This window comes from Elephas maximus, chromosome 3, assembly GCF_024166365.1.
Source record: "Elephas maximus indicus isolate mEleMax1 chromosome 3, mEleMax1 primary haplotype, whole genome shotgun sequence".
Classification (NCBI taxonomy): domain Eukaryota; kingdom Metazoa; phylum Chordata; class Mammalia; order Proboscidea; family Elephantidae; genus Elephas; species Elephas maximus.
In genome coordinates, this window is record NC_064821.1 from 183,889,290 (window position 1) to 183,911,883 (window position 22,594).

Below are 22,594 nucleotides of genomic sequence, written 5' to 3' on the forward strand. Positions count from 1 at the left end.
CAAGAATATTCATAGCAGCTTTGTTCACAACTGTCAAAACTAGAAATAATTCAATTGTCCAATACTGTGGTGTGTTCACACACAGGAATAACACTCATCAACAACTACAAAATAACACACCCAACAACATAGATGCATCTCAAAAACACTGTTACATGGAAAAAAAAAAAAAAAAAAAAGACACCCAGAAAAATGTACTTACACCCACAGTGGTCTAGTAGATGGAGTAGAACCAGGTCACTGCCAGGAACATCTGGCAGGCTTGAACTGCCAACCTCCTGGTTTGCAACTGAGCAGTTTAAGCACTGCACTACCAGCGGTCTTGCATTTTAAGGGCAGTCAACATTAATCTATGGAGCTAAAAATCAGAGTGGTTTGCCTAAGTGAGGGTGGAATGGGAATTGACCAGAAAAGGTTCTATCGATGTTTTGTGAGTTGATGGTTACATTTGCTAAAATACATCGGGCGTGCGCTTCAGATTTGTGCATTTTTCTCTATGTAAATTATACTTTAATAATGTACTGTTAGCATAAAAACTGGGGCGGTACCTAGGCATCGAGTTTAGGTTTTATATTTAGTAGATTTTATATTATTGCATTTTATTGCAAAAGAAATCGAACGTGAGCACATGAAAAGCTGTTGCCATTATGTCTAAAAAGGCCCCACTGACACTTGAAATATCTCAACCAGAAAAATGGTTTTGGCCTCACAATTGCATTAGCAGAAGCTACAGCCAGGGCTTCTTGAAACAGCATTTTACTTTTTGGGATAGTTTCTGCGCATGCTCATACTCATGCCAAGCCCGGCGTTTCCCGATGACCGGGACCCAGGTGTGTGCGCTGAGGGGTTTCCTTAACTTCTCCTGACCGCTTCGTGCTGGGGAGCCACCGTGAACACTGCTCTTTGGACGCAGATAAAGGGCGCAGCCCATGTTAGGATTAAAAGTCAAGCTAAAAGACTCATCAAATACTGCGAACGCAAAGGCCACTTATTGCCGTGACTCGGATTCGAACCGAGGTTGCTGCGGCCACAACGCAGAGTACTAACCACTATACGATCACGGCGCGCCACAGGGCTACCGGCTGCCATTGGGCCTCTTCACATTTTTTATTTGGAATCATCCACGATATTATCCTTTCTCCTTGGACAGCTACAGGTCCTTGCGTTTTTTTCTTTCATGTCCCTTTCTCCTTCCCCATTCTGATACATAATAAAAACAATTCTCGTCTTTCAGGATCTGGCCCGTGCCTTGGCACAGGCCTCCTGGGAGAGTTCATTGTTCTAGTCCACGCTTCCCGTTTTCTTTCGGTCCTCTCCCTTTTGGGCCCACCCTTTCCCGTTCCCCCTACACCGGGCCCCCGACCCCGCCGACCCCACAGACCCTGCTGACCCCACCGACCTCGTCCAACGCAGCCGCGCTGAGCGCCAGGAGCAGAGCCGCGCAGACCGCGCTCTCGGCTTTCCCGGTTGCCCCGCCCCACGGGACACTGCGTGCTTCGAAATCGATGAACCAAAATAAAGGCTTTCAAAAAAGAACTTCTCCCTTTGAAAATCTTTCATGAACCTGAGATCTTCAAAGGACTAAAAGTATAAACATGACTATGTATCGATTCAAGAGGTCCTAATTGAGCGCCCTGGTGTGTGCGCCAGCAGACCCTGTTCTCGGCTGGAGGACACAAGAGCGACCATCACCTCGACCCCTGCCCTCGTGGAGCTCAGGCGCTGGACAGAGGAGGAATCAGAAGATGGAAGCATCACACTCGCCCCGAAAGTGGGTCGACAGGTGGGCAAACCCTCATTCCCTGACCAGCGTATGTCCTTCCACGCTCTCTAGCCCGAGCGTCCATCCCGGGCCTGGGGGCTGGCGATGAAGGGCGGTCGGGTGAAGGCTGGGCAGACAACGAGAAGAGCCATCCTGGGAGGCCCTGGGCGTTCAGTCTCCCTTGAGCTCAGGCCGGGAGGCGGGTACGGCGCGGACCCGAGCATCTCCGGGAGCGCTAGCTTTTGAGGCACGCAAGGAGCAAGAAGGGGCAAAGATCATTTGGCTGGCTTTCTACCTTCACCCAACGCACGGGTTTCAACCTTGACGAACAACACGATTCGAACTCCCAATCTCTTCGTCTTTCCTAGGTTTTGCATCACAGCCGTACAGCAGAAGGCGGGTGGCACCGCTTAGCGGTTAAAGAGTCCTAGAATCCCCATCGGAAAAAAAAAAAAAAAAACTACCCCGCTGGGTTTCCGAGGATCCGCTAGCGATTCAAACTGCCAACTTTCTGGTTAAGAGCCTGAGCTCCCAACCGCAGTGCCGTCAGGGCCCTGCTAAGCCCCAGATGCAATTAGTAAAATTAGCTTTTCACGTTCCTGTAGTGCAATCGGTTAGTGTGTTCCGCTGTTAACCAAAAGGTTGGTGGTTTTGAGCCCGCTCAATCCAAGCTGTTTCCAGAGATTCGCTCACTCAACCTCATGCTCACTTGACGTTCTTGCACACCCTCCCAGAAGATCTAATGAGAATAAACTCAATTCTACGGTTGGGAGATGCCGAAATTCCTTGAAACAGGATATAAGAGCCTGGTGTAAACCCCGTCGTGTGGCCTTGGACTAGTAACTTAACCTTTATGTACCTCAAATTTTTTCATTTCTTATGAGGCGGCTAATAGCACACTACTTCCAGGATGTGCATGAATTTAGTAATTGTTCCATTTTTATTGGTCTAACACTAATAAGCTCAATAGGTGTCAGTATCAGCAAAAAACGTTGTCAGTACACAGTGGATCCCCCTGTCTTAGTTATCTAGTGCTGCTGTAACAGAAATACCACAAGTGAGTAGCTTTAACAAAGAGAAATTATTCTCTCACAGTCTAGGAGGCTAGAAGTCCAAATTCAGGGCACCAGCTCCAGGGGAAGGGTTTCTTTCTGTCAGCTCTGGGGGGAGATCCTTGTCGTCAATCTTCCTCTGGTCTAGGAGCTTCTCAGTGCAGGGGCCCTGGGTTTCAAAGGACTGCTCCCCTCCCAGTTCTTTATTCTTGGTGGTAGGAGGTCCCTCTGTCTCTCAAAATAGATTGACTCAGGATACAACCTAATCTTGTAGATTGAGCCCTGCTTCATTAACATAACTGCCTCTAATCCTGCCTCGCTAACGTCGTACTGGTTAGGATTTAGAACACACAGGAGAATCACTTCAGATGATGAAATGGAGGACAACTACACAATACTGGGAATCATGGCCTTGCCAAGTTGATATACATTTTGAGGGAACACAATTCTACCCATAACATCCTCCCTAAGAACTCCTGACTTTAATAAACTGCTCTACTTACAGGGGATCTTAGAATAGAAAGAAAACTGAATATCTAGCATCCAATAGTCTGCTTTATTAGTATGATGAAGACCCTAAGTTATAGGACAATTTCAGGACTGTTTAAATCTGGCTGAAGAAAGGAGAGAAAAGATATTTATATCATTACAATGTGGCAATTAAGTTAATGAAATGGAAGCTTCTGACAATTATGTAAATTTTAATAATTTCCAGAACCATGAGCTGGCTCGTTTTATGAAAAAGGGCAAAAAAATCCTTTTACAATAGATTTTTTTTTAATGCATGAAATAAAATGATAATAATGCAATGGGTATTTCTTGAGAAGGTTCTGTTGAGGAAACCCTGGTGGCGTAGTGGTTAAGGGCTACGGCTGCTTAACCAAAAGGTTGGCAGTTTGAATCTACCAGGCACTGTTTGGAAGCCTTAGGGGGCAGTTCTACCCTGTCCTATAGAGTCACTATGAGCTGGAATTGACTAGACCATAGCAGGCGTTTTGGTTTTGGTTCTGCTGAACTATAAAAAGTATTACAGTTAGTCAAATTTTCAGCAAAGAGGTTTCTCCAAACACCCAATGGTGCTTAATTATTTTCTTTCATTTCCCTCACTGACAAGCATCTTAATAGACACCATTGCCTCTTTTCTATTTTAAGAATAACGAAGCTCTTTAAAAGTCTTGTGTATTGTCAAAGCAGCTTCTGTAGTCATTTTTGTTCTTTTATTCATAGTCCTATTTGTTATAAGCTGTTTGAATTTCCTACTTTTCCTTTATCATATAATTGCAGCAACTGCTGATATTTCCAACTGATTTGTCATTCTGCTCTAGAGTCTTTTAGAATATTAACTCATTCACATCTACATACTTAACCTTGTCCTAAAATTGGAATCAAGGCCACCAACAATTTGCTGCTGTTACTGACACGATCCAGAGCCGCAAAGAAACACTAATGATGCCATTAAAGCGGTCATGATACCAATAATGCAAGATATAGTTCAATTATTTTCTTCCTAATCTACAAATGAACCTTTACATGATTTGTTTAACCTCATCTACGTTATTTGTCTTTTGCAATCAGGCCAGATAAATTCAGAGTGTAATTGGCTCCTTCCAGCTTTCATTAGTAACTATTTTGTGCCTTTTCCAAGTGCTTCCATAAAATCTTTCTTTTTGAGTAACGTAATGGCTTTCCATGCTCACCAAATCACTATGTAAATGGGACATAGGACATGGGACATGGTCATCTGGCCATTCTAAATACTTATTACTATTTTTAAACCTCATTTACTCATACATTATTAAGAGCATAACATGGTAAGGATCTGGTCCAAGATGCTAGATTTCACTGGTTCATATGAGGATTTCTGCCCTGGCTCATTGTTCTTAAACTAGAACATGCGATTCATAATTTATTGCTGACTGCGATCCAAATAAATAAAATACCTCAAGCTTTACATACTTTACAGATTAGCATGAATTTGTTACCTCCAAAACCAAACCCATTGCCGTTGAGTCGATTCTGACTCGTAGTGACCCTATAGGACACAGTAGAACTGCCGCATAGGGTTTCCGTGGAGTGGCTGATGTATTCGAACTGCCGACCTTTTGGTTAGCAGTTGAGCTTTTAACCACTGTGCCACCAGGCCTAGAATACTCTTTTAAAAAGTGAAATTGCTCTTTACTATTTATTGGCCATCTATACAAAAGCTATTTCATCTTTTTGAAGTAAGGGCTAAAAAAATTGAACAGCCAGTCAATGAAAACGTTCATCTGGTTGATCAAAAGTTGATTAAACTACACCAACCTCATACAGAAGGGAAAGAGGCCCCGGGTAAGTAAAAGACTACTGAAAAATAAGAACAAAGTGGGAGGCCTCACACTATCTGATTGTAGAACGTATTATACCTCCACTGTAGTCAAAACAGCCTGGTGCTGGTACAACAACAGATACATAGACCAATAGAACAGAATTAAGAATCCAGATATAAATCCATACACATATGAGCAGCTGATATTTGACAAAGGCCCAAAGTCTGTTAAATGGGGTAAAGACAGTCTCTTTAACAAATGATGCTGGCATAACTGGATATCCGTCTGCAAAAAAAATGAAGCAAGACCCCTAACTCACACCATGCACAAAAACCAACTCAAAATGGATCAAAGACCTAGATATAAAATCTAAAGCATTAAAGATCATGGGAGAAAAAGTAGAGACAACACTAGGAGACCTAATACATGGCATAAACAGTATATAAAACATTACTAGAACTGTACAAACAGCGAAAGTGAAATTAGATAACTGGGAGCTCCTAAAAGTAAAACACATACGCTCATCCAAAGATGTCACCAAAAAAGTAAAAAGATTACTTACGGATTGGAAAAAAGGTTTTAGCTATGACATTTCCGATCAACGTTTGATCTCTAAAAGCTACATGTTACTGCAAAAACTCAACAACAAAAAGACAAATAACCCAATTAAAAAATGGGCAAAGGATATGAACAGGCACTTCACTAAAGAAGACATTCAGGTAGCTAACAGATACATGAGGAAATGCTCACGATCATTAGCCATTAGAGAAATGCAAATCAAAACTACAATGAGATTACATCTCACTCCAACGAGGCTGACATTAATCCAAAGAACACAAAATAATAAATGTTGGAGAAGTTATGGAGAGACTGGAACACTTATACACTGCTGGTGGGAGTGTAAAATCATAGAACCACTTTGGAAATCGATTTGGCACTTCCTTAAAAAGGTAGAAATAGAACTACCATACAATCCAGCAATTCTACTCCTTGGAATATACCCTAAAGAAGTAAAAGCCATCACATGAACAGATATATGCACACCTATGTTCATTGCAGCTCTGTTTACAATAGCAAAAAGATGAAAGCAACCAAGGTGCCCATCAACAGATGAATGGATAAATAAATTGTGGTATATTCACACAATGGAATACTATGCATCGATAAAGAACAACAATGAATCTGTGCAACATTCCATAACAGAGGAATCTGGAAGGCATTATGCTGAGTGAAATTAGTCACTTGCAAAAGGACAAATATTGTATGAGGCCACTATTATAAGAACTCAAGAAAGGGTTTAAACAGAGAAGAAAATATTCTTTGATGGTTACGAGAGGGTGGAGGGAGGAAGGGAGGAAGAGGGGGATTCCCTGATTAGATAGTAGACAAGAACTAATTTAGGTGAAGGGAAGGACAACATACAATATAGGAGCGGTCAGCACAACTGGACCAAACCAAAAGCAAAGAAGTTTCCTGAATACACTGAATGTTTCAAAGGTCCTTGTAGTGGGGTGGGGGTTTGGGGACCATGGTTTCAGGGGACATCTAGGTCAATTGGCATAATAAAATCTATTAAGAAAACATTCTGCATCCCATTTTGGAGAGTGGTGTCTGGGGTCTTAAACACTAGCAAGTGGCCACCTAAGAAGCAACAATTGGTCTCAAACTACATGGAGCAAAGGAGAATGAAGAACACCAAAGACACAAGGTAAGTATGAGCCCAAGAGCCAAAATGGGCCACATAAATCAGAGACTACATCAGCCTGAGACCAGAAGAACTAGATGCTGCCCAGCTACAACTGATGACTACCATGACAGAAAGCACAGCAGAGAATCCACGAAGGAGCAGGAGAGCAGTGGGATGCAGACCTCAAATTCTCATAAAAAGACCAGACTTAATGGTCTGACTGAGACTGCAGGGACCCCAGAGGTCATGGTCCCCAGACCTTCTATTAGCCCAAGACAGGAACCATTCCCAAAGCCAACTCTTTAGACAGGGATTGGACTGGACTATAAGACAGAAAATGATACTGGTGAGGAGTGAGCTTCTTGGATCAAGTAGACACATGAGACTATGTGTGCAGCTCCTGTCTGAAGGGGAGATGTGAAGGCTGAGGGGGGCAGAACTGGCTGAATAGACACGGAAATACAGGGGGGTGAAAAGGAGTGTGCTGTCTTATTAGCGGGAGAGTAACAAGGAGTACATAAAAAAAACCAAAAACCAAACCCATTGCCATCGAGTCCATTCCGACTGATAGTGATCCTATAGGACAGAGTAGAACTGCCCCAAACAGTTTCCAAGGAGTGCCTGTTGGACTTGAACTGCCAGCGTTTTGGTTAGCAGCTGTAGCTCTTAACCACTATGCCACCAGGGTTTCCAGGAGTAAAAAAAAAAAAACCAGTGCCATAGAGTCAATTCCGACTCATAGCAGGAGTACATATAAAACATAGCAAGGTGTATATAAGGTTTTGTATGTGAGACTGACTTGATTTGTAAACTTTCACTTGAAGCACAATAAAAATTAAGAAAAAGAAAAGAGGCTTAAAAAAAAAAAAGTTGATTAAACTGATTCCTAGCCCTATTCTCCTATTAGGCCTAGGCAGACTAGAAAAGTGAGTATGAAGTGGATTCCAAATTTCTTACAGTTTTTGTGATTGTACTTGTACTTTTTTGTCTCCTTCCATTGCCTAATACTAATTGCTTAAATGTCCGTACAGAGCCATTAACCTGTGGTAAAATCCAACTGATTATTACGCATCAAAAAGAGACTGAGGCTCTCATGGTCAAATTGGCTGTAGTAAGAGCAGAATTTTGACCCAAATCTGGCAGGTTAAAAATTCTAAATAGAGAAATGGTACAAACTTGGCTTAACTAACGTGGAGGTTCTAACAAAGGACTTCGGTAGAGATAAGCTGTTATGTATACTTTCAGCTAAACTGTCAATATTATCCAGAAAACTCGGGAGTAACTTGCTCCACGGTAGACTGCTCAGACTGGCCTTTTAGAGATTCCAGAAAGAAAGGAAGAAATGCATCCTTCCCTGATTGTGTCTTTTTTTTTTCTCCATTCTCACCTATTTTAACGTAAGTTTTTGGAGAGTGGCTTTATTTAAAGACCAACAGTTCTTTTTCATATATGAGAGTGAATAGTATTTGGATAATTATCTGTGATTATTCTTTGACACTATCTATTAACACACATATACAAACATATATAACATACAAATATAAAACCAGTTGCTGTTGAGTCTTTTCTGAGTCCTGTCAATCCTACACACATTTATAATGCCCATGATTAACCTTTTAAATGGACATTTCCCAGTTGAGTTTGCATCCACATACACTGGGCTAAAGGCTTGTGGAAGAGCACCAGGTTGGAGACACCAGAGCACAGAAAGCTGGCAGCAGAATTGAAGAACAAAGAGAGTTCTGTTGTGAGCTAAAATCCAGGCTGTAAAAGAGAAAGATATCTCCCATGTTTCAGAAAGCTCGACGCTGGGATGAAATGAACAAATAGAAACATCCAGAGTCTTACTGTTGCTCAGATTCCAAGCTCTGCTCAAAGAAAAGTTCTGATCACAGTACCAAACCTTTGAAACCAGTGATAAATTGAATCTAACTAGTTCAACAAAGACAAGACCCACCAAAAGTACACATTAGATTGACTAGCCCTCCACATTAGAGGCCTGATAGAAAATTCCATGTGCCAATATCTGTGAGTAAAAATTTACTTCTGTTTCTATTGTTGTTTTATACACACTGACATACATTTAAAAATTACAAGAGGCACAATGAAGCAAAGAAGTGACATAAAATCAAGAAAAATAAAGTCAATAGAAGCAACCCCCCAGGTGGCCTAGATGTTGAACTATTACACAACGACTTGAAAATAAGTACAAGAAATATGCTGTAATGACTAGCAAACAAAAAATAGACAATACATGCAATCAGATGAAGAATTTCAGAAGAGAAATAAAAACTATAAAAAAGAACAAATAAAAATATAGTATCAGAAATCAAGAATATATTCAATGGTGTTAACAAAAGACTACACACAGCAAAAGATGGATCAGTGAATTTGAATGAGTTAACAGCAATTATGCAGACAGAAACACAGTAAGAATGAAGAGTAAAAAGAAAATAAAACAGGATATCTTAAACCTATAGAACAATATAAAATGATCTAATATATGTGTAACTGGAGTTCCAGAAGGAGAGAAAAAGCAGAATGAGGCTGAAGAAATATTTGAAGAGGTACCAGTCAAAATTTTTTTCAAAATAGTTGAAAACTACTAATTCCTAGACCCAAGAAACTAAGTGAACCCCAAGGAAGATAAAAATAAAACTATGCCTATACATATTATAATGAAACTTCTGAAAACCAGTGATTAAAAAGAACATCTTAAAAGCACTATTTCTGGGGAAGACAAATTAGTTTTGTTTGCTTTTTCTGTTTTTCTTTGTTTCATTAATTAGTTCTGAGTATTTTGTAGGCCTTACTTTTTTTTTTTTTACTGAACTTTAAATGAAGGTTTACAGAACAAACTAGTTTCTCATCAAACAGTACATACATTAACAAACCCACGACATGTCAACACTCTCCCTTCTCAACCCTGGGCTCCCTATTACCAGCTGTCCTGTTCCCTCCTACCTTCCAGTCCCTGCCCCAGGGCTGATGCCCCCTTTAGTCTTGTTTTGTTCCATGGGACTGTTCAATCTTTGGTTGAAGAGTGAACCTCAGGAGTTGCCTTGTTACTGAGCTGAAAGGGTATCTGGGAGCCATACTCTCAGGGTTTCTCCAGTCTCTGTCAGGCCGGCAAGTCTGGTCTTTCTTTTCGAGTCAGAATTTTGTTCTACATTTTTCTCCAGCTCTGTCTGGGACCGTCTATTGTGATCCCTGTCAGAGCAATCAGTGGTGGTAGCCAGGCATCACCTCATTGTACTGGACTCAGTCTGGTGGAGACCATGGTAGATGTGGTCCATTAGTCTTTTGGACTGATCTTTCCCTTATGTCTTTTTTTCCTTCATTCTTCCTTGCTCCCAAAGGGGTGAGACCAGTGGAGTATCCTGATGGTGCAGGCCTTACTTTTAATCTCCATTTTCTCCCAGAAATCCTGGAGGTTGAGTAAGAAGGAGGGGATGCAAATTTAGTGAAGCCTTCTAAGTTACCACTGAGCATGATGGCTCAAGGGCAAGGGTTCTGGAGGCAAACTGCCTGGGTCTGAGTACTGGCTGTCACCATCATAGAGGAAGGGCCTTTGAAAAGGTAAACCCAGCCATTCAGGACCTGAATATTCTTATCTACAACAAGAGGTAGTAATAACCGACAATATTTTGCAGGATTATGTGGACTAAATAAATTAGTACACGGAAAAGCACTTAGGTACCATGCCAATCTCATAGTAATGTTCTGAGAAAGCAATTATAATTATTATTATTACTATTATTAAAAAAATGTTCATTTTCATTTCTAATTGTACCAGTGAGGACTTTCAACCTTCTCTAAAATAAATAAGAACTGTTAAAAGGCTTGGTTAACCTCCCCCCGCCCCCCATATTAATGGCCAAGCATCTGGACAACTGGTTACTTCAAGAGTTTGATGGTGACCTAATGAAAAATGCAGACAGTACATGAGGGGACTGGATCCAATTTCATGAAATTCTTGGTCCTTGGACAGCCATGAGAATTGTTTAGCTCATGGTAGAAATCTTTTGCACACAAGTCAAGCAAAAGCTTTTAATATCCAGTCAGGCTTATCCCAAGTATTTCGAAGAAAGTCCTAGTATGTACCAGCGATCCTTTATTTTTTGTTGTTTTTGATAAATCAAGGTAGGAAATATACCTGAAATTTGTAGATTTCTTTTTTCAGTCATGTTGGTGTATTTGTAGCAAACCAACACTCATCCCCAAAACAACTAGATAAAGTGTGATTCAAAGGATTTCTGTTTGAAGTCTTTGGAGAGCTACCAATGCAGCAAGGACCTATACAGGCAGATCCTGAGAACGAGAAAGAAAGAGAAAGAACCTCATTGAAATGAGGGTAAATCCCTGCCTTTTCCCCCCAGGGTATTTGCTTATTCTTAGAATGGGACAGAAGATTGAGGATCTGCATAGAGGGCAGCTGCTAATAAGAGGAAGAGAAAACAGCATCACTTTAAGAAATCTTACAAGGCTGGGGGAAAAAAAAAGACCTGTTGCTGTTGAGTTGATCCTGACTCATAGTGACCCCATAAGGCAGAGTAGAACTGCTCCATAGGAGTACCTGGTGGATTCAAACCACTGACCTTTTGGTTAGCAGCTGTGACTCTTAACCACTACACCACTAGGGTTCCAAAAGTTAGGAAAGGGGGGAAAAAAGACACATGGAGCTGTCCATATATTCAGGCTTAAGGAGCCAGGATCCTGGAATAAACTGAGAAGTGAACTAGGTGCTTTACAAATTAAAGTATGCAAAATAAAGTGGCTATGAAGGCAAGCAAAGTGTGGCTGAAAGAGAGGGAAATTTCAGTAGTAAGATGGTGCAAAGAAGATAGATATAAATTACAATTCAGGACCCTCCAAAGAGCAGGTGCCTTTCAGATGGGAGCAGTAGAAGTCTACAACCTAGGAGTGTGGGCAAACCAGATATAGACTGAGACTTTCCATGAGTGCAAACAAGTTGAAATTAGTTTAGTCACGATTGGATTGAGGTGATCTGCCCCTCTGCTATCTACCAGAGGAGAGGGTGAATAACCTTCAAAGAAAGAAAACATTATCTGAAGCCTCCAGTAGTTTTTTACACATCAGGTCCATCGGTCAATCACACTTTTCCAGGCAGAGAAAGAAACAAGAACAAGAGAAAAAAAGAAAACAGTAGAAACTGACTCACAGATGATTGGAACATTGGAAATATCAGATAAGAACATTGAAATGATATGTTTTAGATATGTTTAATAAAATGTTTTAGATATATTTAAGAAATGATAATCTTTAAGAAAACAGATGACAAGATGGAAAGATTCACCAGAGATTAGGAATTTATTTAAAAATCAAATGGAAATTCTAGAAGTAAAATATATAACGAACTTTTAAAATATCAATATATTGTTTGATGGCAGTTTGGATCAAGTTGAAGAGGAATTAGTAATTGGAAAATAAGTATAAAATATCTGGTTTGAAGTATAGAGTGCTAAAAGGAATGGAACTTCAGAAAAGAGAAAATAAAAAATGAATCATGTTATAAAGGCCTAATGTATATGTATTTGAAGTCTTAGAAGTTGCAGAAGATGAAAATTAGATTGGAAGCAATATTAAAAGAATGTAAGAGCCAATTAAAAAAAAAAAAACCCGACGAGCTATCAAGCCACATGTACAAGAAATTCTATGAACTCCAAGCAGGATAAAAACAAGAGAACCATACCACGGCACATGATTGCAAAACTTATGAAAATTCAAGTCAAAGAAGCACTAGAAGAAAAAAATTCACATTATGTTCAAGGATTGGAGCTAAAAAAAGATAACTGAAAAGGAAGTCAAGAAGCCATTATTAAAGGGCTGAATACTGTAATTTCCCACCTACATTCTACTCCCTGACAAAATATCTTTCAAAGTGAAGGTGAAAGTCCTTTCCAAAAAAGCAGCAGATCCTCACTAATCGCACCCCCTAGTTTCCGTGGAGTTGATTCTGACTCATTTTGACCCCACATGTGTCAGAGTAAAACTATGCTCCATAGGGTTGTCAGTGACTGATTTTTAGAAGTAGATTACCAGGACTTTCTTCCAAAATGGCTCTGGTTGGACTCCAACCTTTCGGCTGACATGAACATGTTAATGGCTTGCACCACCCAGCGACTCTGAATCTCGATGTTGCCGACAAGTTGATTCAGATTCATAGGGAGACTATAAGACAGAGTAGAATAGCCCCATAGAGTTTCCAAGGAGTGCCTGGCAGATTCGAACTGCCAACATTTTGATTAACAGCAGTAGCACTTAACCACTATGCCAACAGGGTTATCAACTCTCAGTAAAGAAAATGTACAAGGTAGTTCTTCAGGCAGAAATCAAATGATCCCAAGGGAAACATGGAAATGAAGGAAGGAATGAAGAACAATGGATAGGTTAAATATACAGATAAATCAAATAAGCGTTACTGTCCAAAATAAGATGAATGACAACGATAACTCAAATGGCAGGAGGGGAGTAAATGCAATTAACATTTCTAAAGTCGCAGCATTACCTAGGAAGTATAAAAGTTCTAATTTATTTTAGACTCTTTTGTTCTGGTTTCACAAAATACATAAAAGTAAAAAAATATACATCAGGATGAAGCCAAAAGCTATTATTTTTGTGTGATTTCATCTGTGTTTTTAGAATAATTAACTTTATTTTTATGCTAACTGTATTTTATTGTGATATAATTTGTGAACAGTAATAATGCACATACGTGAAGTATACAGTGTGGTGAATCTTGATAAATGTATATACTCTTATAATTACCAACCAGACAAGCTCTATAGAATATTTCCATCCTCCCAGGAAGTTTCCCTCATGCCAATTTCCAGTGAAAATTCCTCAACAAAGCAAAGCTCTTCTGATTTCTGTCTCTGCAATTTAGTTTTGCCTTTTCTGGAACTTTATATGACTGGGATCATACATGAGCATCACACAGGAACACTAAAATATGTTTTAGATATTCAAAAACTTCCTTTTAAACAGGAATCTTTTACTGAATGTACCGTTTTGGAGGGATTTATGCATGCTATGACTCGAAGGCACTGGTACTGGGTAGGAGCATAGGTAGTCTAATCATTTTAATTGCTGAGTAGTAACATGGGGTCACCGTGAGTCAAAATTGACTAGACAGCAACTAATAACAACAACAATCCATTATATTAATACAAAAATTTACCAGTTCTCCTATTGGTGAACTTTTGCATTGTCTCCAGTCATTGCCTAGTATGAATAACTCTGCTATGGTCATTCTTGTAAAAATCTTTTTTGGATTATATGCGTTAATTTTTCTTGGGAAATAAATAGAAGTAAAATTGCTGGATCATAGGGTAGATGTATGTTTAACTCTATGAGGAACTCCCAAATAGCTTTCCAAAATAGCTGTGCTAATTTAAAGTCCAATGAGCATCATGTAATAACATCACATAGTCTAAAAGAGGTAGAGGGGAGGATTGGGCATGAACAACAACTTTCAAAATCAGTTTTTCCAGACTTCCTTTCTTCATCTTCTTTAAATCCTTAGAAGGATGTGTGGAGGTGGCTGTGGTCACACCAAGTGGCACCACTTGCCTGTTCAAGCCCAGCGAGCCACAGAGAGAGAGGACTAGGGAAGCCCACGCAAGTCTCAGGCTCATAAAACCTAGGTGGGAATGGAGCCAGCTGGTATCAGCTCATGAGAGCTTGTTGTTTAATTTACAGGAATTCTGAGGGCCAGTTGTTAGACAGAGCCATTATTAAAAAAAATTGAAATGTATTAACTTATAGTTAAATAAATTACATTAAAAAAGGTAATAAACATTCAAAACTCATGACTTCCTAATTATTTTACAACATTTTACTAGTATCTATGCTCTTTAAGTTATTTACATCTATTGTCTTTACATGGTAGAAATACTATACAATGGTGTGTTATCGTGCATCTTTTCCCAACTTCATGTTCAGTGATGTCACATTGGTAGCTTAAAATTGGCTCACAGAAATAAGCAAATGTTATAAATCTGGCCTTTCCCTCCCTGAAGCGCTGGTTATTGAACATCAGAACACTACTGAAGTAGATACCTAGGAGGTGGGAAGCAAGGTCAGGCAGTGACTCCCATCCCTGTGCCTCTCTTCAGTCTCAGTAGCTGGGACACTAAAAACTGTTGTTTACACTTCTGTCTATCTCCTCATCTCTTGGCCTGGATTTTACTGAGGCAATCTCGACCGTACTGGGTGGGTTTTATCAAGGCAGATGTATCAAGGCCAGAATAAAATAGTAAAACCATCAGATTTACATGTCAGCACCACTTGAAGCATCTACTACACATATTCAAGGAGACAGGCATAAAATGTTTTAAGGACTTTGACAAGGTTGGGTGAGGACAGGGGTGAAAGTTCAGAAGGCTAAAATTGGCTTCATGTTAAATGAAATTCCTACATGTTGTTACTATAAGGGAAAAGAAGCCGATATTGCTTTCAAAGTAAGATATCATTATGCTAAATATATTAGTCATATTTGAGTATTATACTCCAGTTTTGCTTGTTAAGGTTTTGAAAGAATTGGGGCAGGGGGTGGGGAGAGGAGGCTGAAGAGTTCCTAAAGAAGAACAGTAAAAATCACTAGAAGTTAAAAAAATTTTATTTAGGAAAAACCATAAAAATTGGTTTTGTTGAAACTGTCTTCAAGAAGATAAAAGGAATTGAGAAAATATTGTCTTGATTTGCAAAGGTAAGACTGAACAAAAACAAATATGTTTAGGTTTTTTTTGAAGAAATTGACTAGTTGGAAGTATCAGAAAATTTGTACACACTAATTAGTGGGCCGAGGGCTGTGGGGACCATGGTCTTGGGGAACATCTAGCTCAATTGGCATGACATAGTTTATACAGAAAATGTTCTACATTGTACTTTGGCGAGTAGCGTCTGGGGTATTAAAAGCTTGTGAGTGGCCATCTAAGATACTTCACTATTCTCACCCCATCCAGAGCAAGGGAAAATGAAGAAAACCAAAGACAAGGGAAAGATTAGTCCAAGGGACTAATGGGCCACAACTACCACAGCCTGCACCAGACTGAGTCCAGCACAACTGGATGGAGCCTGGCTACCATCACCCAGTGCTCTGACAGGGATCACATTAGAGAGTCCTGGACAGAGCTGGAGAAAAATGTAGAACAAAATTCTAACTCACAAAAAAAGACCAGACTTACTGGCCTGACAGAGACTGAAGAAACTCTGAGAGTGTGGCCCCCAGATACACTTTTAGCTCAGTCATGAAGTCACTCCTGAGGTTCACTTTTCAGCCAAAGATTACACAGGCCCATAAAACAAAACCAGACTAAAGGGGCACACCAGCCCAGAGGCAAGGACTAGCAGTCCTGCAATTGGTAACCAATGTCACAAAACAATATGTGTTCTAATTGTTTAATGAGAAGCCAGTTTGTTCTGTAAACCTTCATCTAAAGTACAATCATTTAAAAAATAAATAAATAAAAGAAAAAGGGTACACAGATACTAAAACTGTCTGGTGAGGGGGTGGTCTCCACTGACATAGACGTCCATGGAAAAACAGGCAGCCTTGTGTTGAGTATGCCAGGCTATCAGCCAGGACTTCCTCAGGTTCTTTAGCTACCTCTGCATTCTAAGTCTATGGTTGTGACTGGAGACCTGGCAGTCTGAGTCCTTCTTACCGCACTCTTGTTGGTATCCAGACCACAGGCAGTGACTTGGGATTTGAGCTCTGGCATCTCAAGTTTTGCTTTTACCTTTCTGACTCTCAAACCTTGAAGGCGATGAAAAGGCATCCTGGCTTCTGAAAGGATCCTCAGGGAACTTGATCTCAACCATAGAATTAAAAATACTCATTCTTCAGCCCAATTTAAACCCCATTTGATGTCATTTGTGTTTATTACATTGTTCTCCTGTTTTGTTTTTTCTTCTAAAATGCCCCCAGACTCTCCTGTTCCTCTTCATAGCAATATCTCTGCCTATTTGCTGCATCCGTCCTCCAACTCAAGGTCCTCATTGCTGAGGAGGTACTTCTTCAAGGGGGTTCATTGTAGGCTTGACTCTTTTTCTTCTCCTTAGATTCTGTGCTTTCGATTTTTTGCTCCTACGGGATCCTTTTAGTAATCTAAATTCCTTAAACCATAATTTTGTTTCAACTCCACTAGGTAGTTTTGGAGGAAAGCCTGGCCATTGTGGAGACCCAGATGTAGTTCTTTTCCATTCTTTCTTTCAAAGGAGGCAGAAGAGTGTTCGTCATGAGAAAATGCTCTAACTGAAGGCTGAGATGCATCAGCTCTTAGAGAAGAAGGGGACTGCTGAGAGCGGAGTGAAGGAGCAGAAGACACAGCCCAAGGAAATAGGATTCTCCTCTGTGTCCCAGGGCGGGTAAGAGATTCCTTGCTTAGAGACTTCCACTGCCAGAACTGTTGTCACAGGGGCTTTCAGGGTCTGTATCCAGGCTCCGTACCTTAATTTTAGGACTTTCTTCCAGGAAATTCTTTAGAGAAAAGTCTTTAGTATTCATTTTTATCATTAACTATATTATTCAGAATAATTTGGTTTTATTCTAATGTTACAAGTAAGGTTATGCATAAGATACAGCCTATATTCTGTGTCATCAGCACTCCTCAAGGTTGGACACTTAAACAAATCAGAGTTTCATTATGGTATCCTTATATGGTTAAATCGAGAGTTTGAACGTGGGAGCAAAGAGCTGCCTTATTCTTGCCCAGCATATCTTTACCAAGTTTACATGAAACAGATTATTATTAAGAGCTTAAGTCAGGCGAGCAATTTTCTCATGATTTAGGGTAAAAAGGGCTTACATTTAGAATTATCACATGAATATAAAATTTTTTATGTATTTGACAGAGTGAATGTAGGCTTTGTGAGTTGAGAGCCCAGGACTCTATGTTATTTTTTCCAAAGGCTATTGTGCAAGTTTGATCAAGTGACTGTGCCTCTTTGGTCCTGAGTGTTCTCTGTTCTGAAATGAGGAAGTGAGATTAGCAGGCTCTGAGGTTATTTTAGCTCTAACATTATTCTGTGGGGCAGTGAAATTTAACTGGTACATATCGGGCAGTAACTCAGTGGAGCATGAAGTGGAATTTGAGGTGTCCAAAGCTGTTGCCCAATCAACAGGCAAGGAAGTGATGATTGAGCATTTCAGTCTGGAACTTACAGATAAGTGTACAATGGATTAATCCCACATTATCTGAAAAGGGCCGTTAAAGACAGCCTGGCAAATTTAGCCAACAAACCGCTATTTGGCAATGTTGTAAGCTTATTTTAAAAATTGAGCTTATTAAAATTGCTCTGATTCTAGTAACCAATAATCACCTAATGAAATGAAAAAAGTTTGACAGAAATGTGAATAAAGTAGGGGTGGTTTAAAAGGTTCAAGAGGAATTGTATGCTACCTGCGGGTCACTTGTCCTGATTCCTGCTTTGGCTCCTTCCAGCACCTGGGTGACCTGTTCCGAATGAGCAACTCTGGGCCTCAGGCAAATTTCAGCTTCTCAGAAAACAACCAGCACCTGTGCTTGCTGCTGGCACAAAACAGGCAACACTGCCAAGATCTCCAAGAGAAATGATGGCATCAGGAATAACAGTTCTGCTCTGGCCAACCAGCTGGAAAAACAGAGAGAATGTCAAGTTTGTCTTAAAAATTCACCATGACCAAAATAATGAGTGATAATCTGTCTTCTTTTCGATAAGTTAAATACGTTATGGACTGCAGTACTCATCCCAACATTAAAATAAATTTCAATACTTACCATATTTCTAGAAAGGTGAAAAAGTGTTTTACCATCTGTCATGGGTTGAATTATGTCCCCCCAAAAAGGTGTGTATCAACTTGGTCAGGCCATGATTCCCAGTATTGTGTGATTGTCCTCCATTTTGTGATTGTAGTTTTATGTTGAGAGGATTAGGGTGGGAATGTAACACTACCCTTACTCAGGTCATCTCCCTGATCCAAGGGAAAGAGACTTTCCCTGGGGTGTGGCCTGCACCACCTTTTATCCTCAAAAGATAAAAGGAAATGGAAGCAAGAAGAGAGTCGGGGACCTCATACCACCAAAACAGCAGCACCAGGAACAGAGCGCTTCCTTTGGACACGGGGTTCCTGCACCTGAGAATCTCCTTGACCAGAGGAAAATTAAGGACAAGGACCTTCCTCCAGAGCAGACACAGACAGAAAGCCTTCCCCTGGAGCCGATGCCCTGAATTTGGATTTGTAACCTACTAGACTGTGAGAAAATAAATTTCCCTTTGTTAAAGGCATCCACTTGTGGTATTTCTGTTATGGCAGCACAAGATAATTAAGATACCATCAATTTACAGGTGGAGAAACTGAGGTACAAAGTAGCAAAATGACACGCCTGAGTTTGCAGGGGCAGAGTAGAGTGTTTTGGGGCTAAGATCCAGGTCTGCTGATTCCTGCTATAGACACCTAACTTCTTTGTCTCTCTCAGGAGCAAGATGAACTGGTACCCTCTCTTCCCTTGTGTATAACAAATAGTAGTTCTGTTGGGCAGGATATGACATGATCCTAAATTAGTTCAGATCATTTTAAACTCTTTTGCATCCATAGGGCAAAGCACTGTGCTAGTTAGTTACACTATGTGATACAGAAGTGATAGTATACAGTGGTTAAAGGACCATCAAGATTTCTGTTGCCAATTGAGCCTTGGCTATCTGTACAAAAGACATGGATAGGTCGCTGCCTGGAGCAAGTGGTCTCTTCTTTCACATGAGTTCAGAGAAGTCATTTTTCCCTCTGTGGATATCACCTACCCCTGCCTGATACAGGCCAGAGTAAACGCAGAGATTGAGGGCATTTAAAGAAAATCCAGAAAACCTCTATTAGTTAGTTAATGCTGTGTTACAAAGCATCCCCAAACTTAGTGGTTTAATACAACAAAAATTATCTATTAGCTTCCAGGTTTTCTGTACGTCAGGAACTAGGAAGCAGCTTGGCTGGGCGACTCTAGCTTGAGGCCTCTCATAGGGTTGCAGTACAATGGCTGGTGCACAGTTATCTGAAATTTGGACTGGGACTAAGAGTGTCCACTTTCAAGGGTTCACTCTCATGCCTGGCGAGATTGTGCTGGCTGTAGGTAGGACTCCCTTCTTCTCCATGTGGGTCTCATCACTGGGTTGTTCGAGTGTCCTTGGCATGGCAGCTAGCTTCCTCAGAGCAAGTGACCCAAATGAGTTCACAGTATAACTCCAATTGCAATCCAAAATCACAAAATTCCCCATTTCCATATTTGTACCTTCTTTTTCTGTCAGTGAGAAAACTCCCATTATTTTCAATATTCTATTTTGAAAATACCTGCTTATATGTTTTGAAAATATTTACTTATATGCTTGTAAAATGGTAATAGTAATAGTAGCGTGAGAACCTGTCTAACTTCAGAGGGGATAATGACCAGAGTCAGCCCAAAGCTGGTCCCTAGGCGGTAGGGGTCAGAGATACCTCCACTCTCCAATCTTTTTACCAATTCTGACACCAGCCGCCCCTCCCACGGCACTCACTACTTCTCTCCTGATTCCATAATCCATTCTAATGGTCACACAGAGCTCACAGACTGTACTTCCAGTTAAGTGGTTTATGAAGGGGGTAACAGGGTACAACTCAGGATTAGGATCAACAGGCTACAACTCAGGATCAGGATCAGGAAGAATTTAGGCAAAGTATCCCTTCTTCAGTGCAGGACAACTCTCTCCAGCTCCTGTTGGCCCCCCTCAGGACAGGCTCCTCTTGGCCCTGCAGTCTGTAGCCACCAGCTCTGCTGCTGGGCCTCTTTTGGGCCTGTTGCCATCTTCAGCGTTACAGCCCTTGACCTGTGTTACAGTTCTTTTAGGAAGTTTCTTGCCTCCTCTGTCTTTGCTTCTCTTTTCTTCTCACTTCTTTCTTCTTTCTGTTTCTTCCTGCTGCTTCTCTTCCTGTTTCTTTCTGTCTGAGAAACCTCTGTGGGGTTGGCTGCTTATATAAACAAACTCCTCATCAATTTCAAGGCATGAATCTTCCACCAGAGCCACGAACTGATCAATCTCATCTAGGTAGGCCAAAGACACTTCTTTTGCCTAGTCTATTGACCAATCCCTGCAAGATGCGTACCAATAACAGGGCAGGCTGCAGCCCAGGATCAGAAAGAAAGTGTCAAACCAAGTTCCAAACAGCTTAGGCAGGAAATGCGACAAACCCTCTGGAGTAGAAAACTAGGGCAAAGGTAAACTCCTCAGAGCTTAGGGGAAACATCTCTCAAGGTGTTTTTCCAAAGAACCAAGGCAAAAGGCCACATAAAGGAACTCATTTCAACCCAATGTTCCATACCTGTATATAGTCAATCTATACGGTCCCTATGAGCCAGAATCGACTCGACGGCACTGGGTTTGGGATGACCCCTCTAGGTCGTCTCTGCCTCACTGCTGTGACTTGAGGTCTGCCCTGCTAGAGCCTGACCAATGATTTTGGATTGAGTTAGGAAGAAAGAGAAGAAGGAAGGAAGAAAAGAAACATAGAAAGGAAAGAAGGTAATCCTTCCCTTGAATTGCTTTGAATAGACTAAAAAAAAAAAAAAAAAACCAGTGCCGTATGAACATACTACTGAGGAGATTATAATTAGTTGTATCAATCTGTAAATTTATGTTTCAGTAGCTGTCCTGTGACAGAAAAATTAATTTGCTGTGGACTGGCATTTATATTCAGATCTTTCACCCATGGACCCATTTGTTCAAATGGATTCTTGGAAGCACAAATATATGAAACATATTTTTGAGTGATGGGAGAATAGGGCCTGGAGCCCATGTTTTCCTCATTTAAGACTTTACATGCTCTGACACCTCGTGGAATGTGCTAAAGACACTGTCATGGATTGAATTGTGTTCCCCAAAACTACACATCAACTAGACTAGCCCATGATTCCCAGTATTGTGTGGTTGTCCTCCATTTTGTGATTGATGTAATTTTCCCATGCCTTGTAAATCCTAATCTCTGCCTGTGGTTAAGGAGTCAATGTAAAGGGAGTTGCCCTGCCATGCGGCCTGCATCACCTTTTATCTTACAACAGATAAAAAGAAAGGGAAGCAAGCAGAGAGTGGGGTGGGGGGAGGGGGAGAGGACCACATACCACCAAGAAAGCAGTGCCAGGAGCAGAACAAGTCTTTTGGACCTGAGGTTCCTTCACAGAGAAGCTCCTCGACCAGGGGAAGATTTATGACAAGGACCTTCCACCAGAGCCAACAGAGACAGAAAGCCTTCCCCTCTAGCTGGCACCCTGAATCCCTGAATCTGGACTTCTGGACTACCAGACTGTGAGAGAATAAATTTCTCTTCATTGAAGCCATCCACTTGTGGTATATCTGTTATAGCAGCACTAGATGACCAAGACAGACAGGAATTTGAAAACCACCTTCTGGACAACCACTTAGTGATAAAAGCATAGACGGTTTTCAAGAATTAGATAGTAGTCGGGTAAAAAAAAAAAAAGTAGATGATTAAAAATGCTAAAACAACCTTAAAATAATGTTATTTTAAAGATTCATCGAGCACCTAGCATGCACCCATGCTGTATTGGGTTCTGTTAAACATGGAAAAATATGCACTGTGTCTACCTTCACAGAACTGGTAGTCAAGTTTAGGGAGCATGACAAGTGTTTATAAAATAACTAGAGAATAATGAAATCGTGTGATGACATATTTACCCAGAGAAAAATTTATTCTTACTTACCTCCTAGTTCATTTAATTCCACCACAATTGTCTCTTCTTGA

The 22,594-nt window shown here is 40.6% G+C and overlaps 1 protein-coding gene and 1 non-coding gene across 2 annotated transcripts in view; both read right to left on the reverse strand.

The window, feature by feature from the left end:
- LOC126073531 (high affinity immunoglobulin gamma Fc receptor I-like) overlaps positions 1-1,474 on the reverse strand; it is a 50,368-nt gene extending 48,894 nt beyond the window's left edge. The window contains exon 1 of the mRNA XM_049880292.1: positions 1,400-1,474. The gene's annotated coding sequence lies outside the window, so the exon portion shown is untranslated. The remainder of the gene's footprint in view (positions 1-1,399) is intronic.
- Positions 993-1,064, reverse strand: TRNAH-GUG (transfer RNA histidin (anticodon GUG)). Its single transcript has one exon. It is a non-coding gene; the product is annotated as a tRNA-His (tRNA).
- Positions 1,475-22,594: the final 21,120 nt, after the last annotated feature.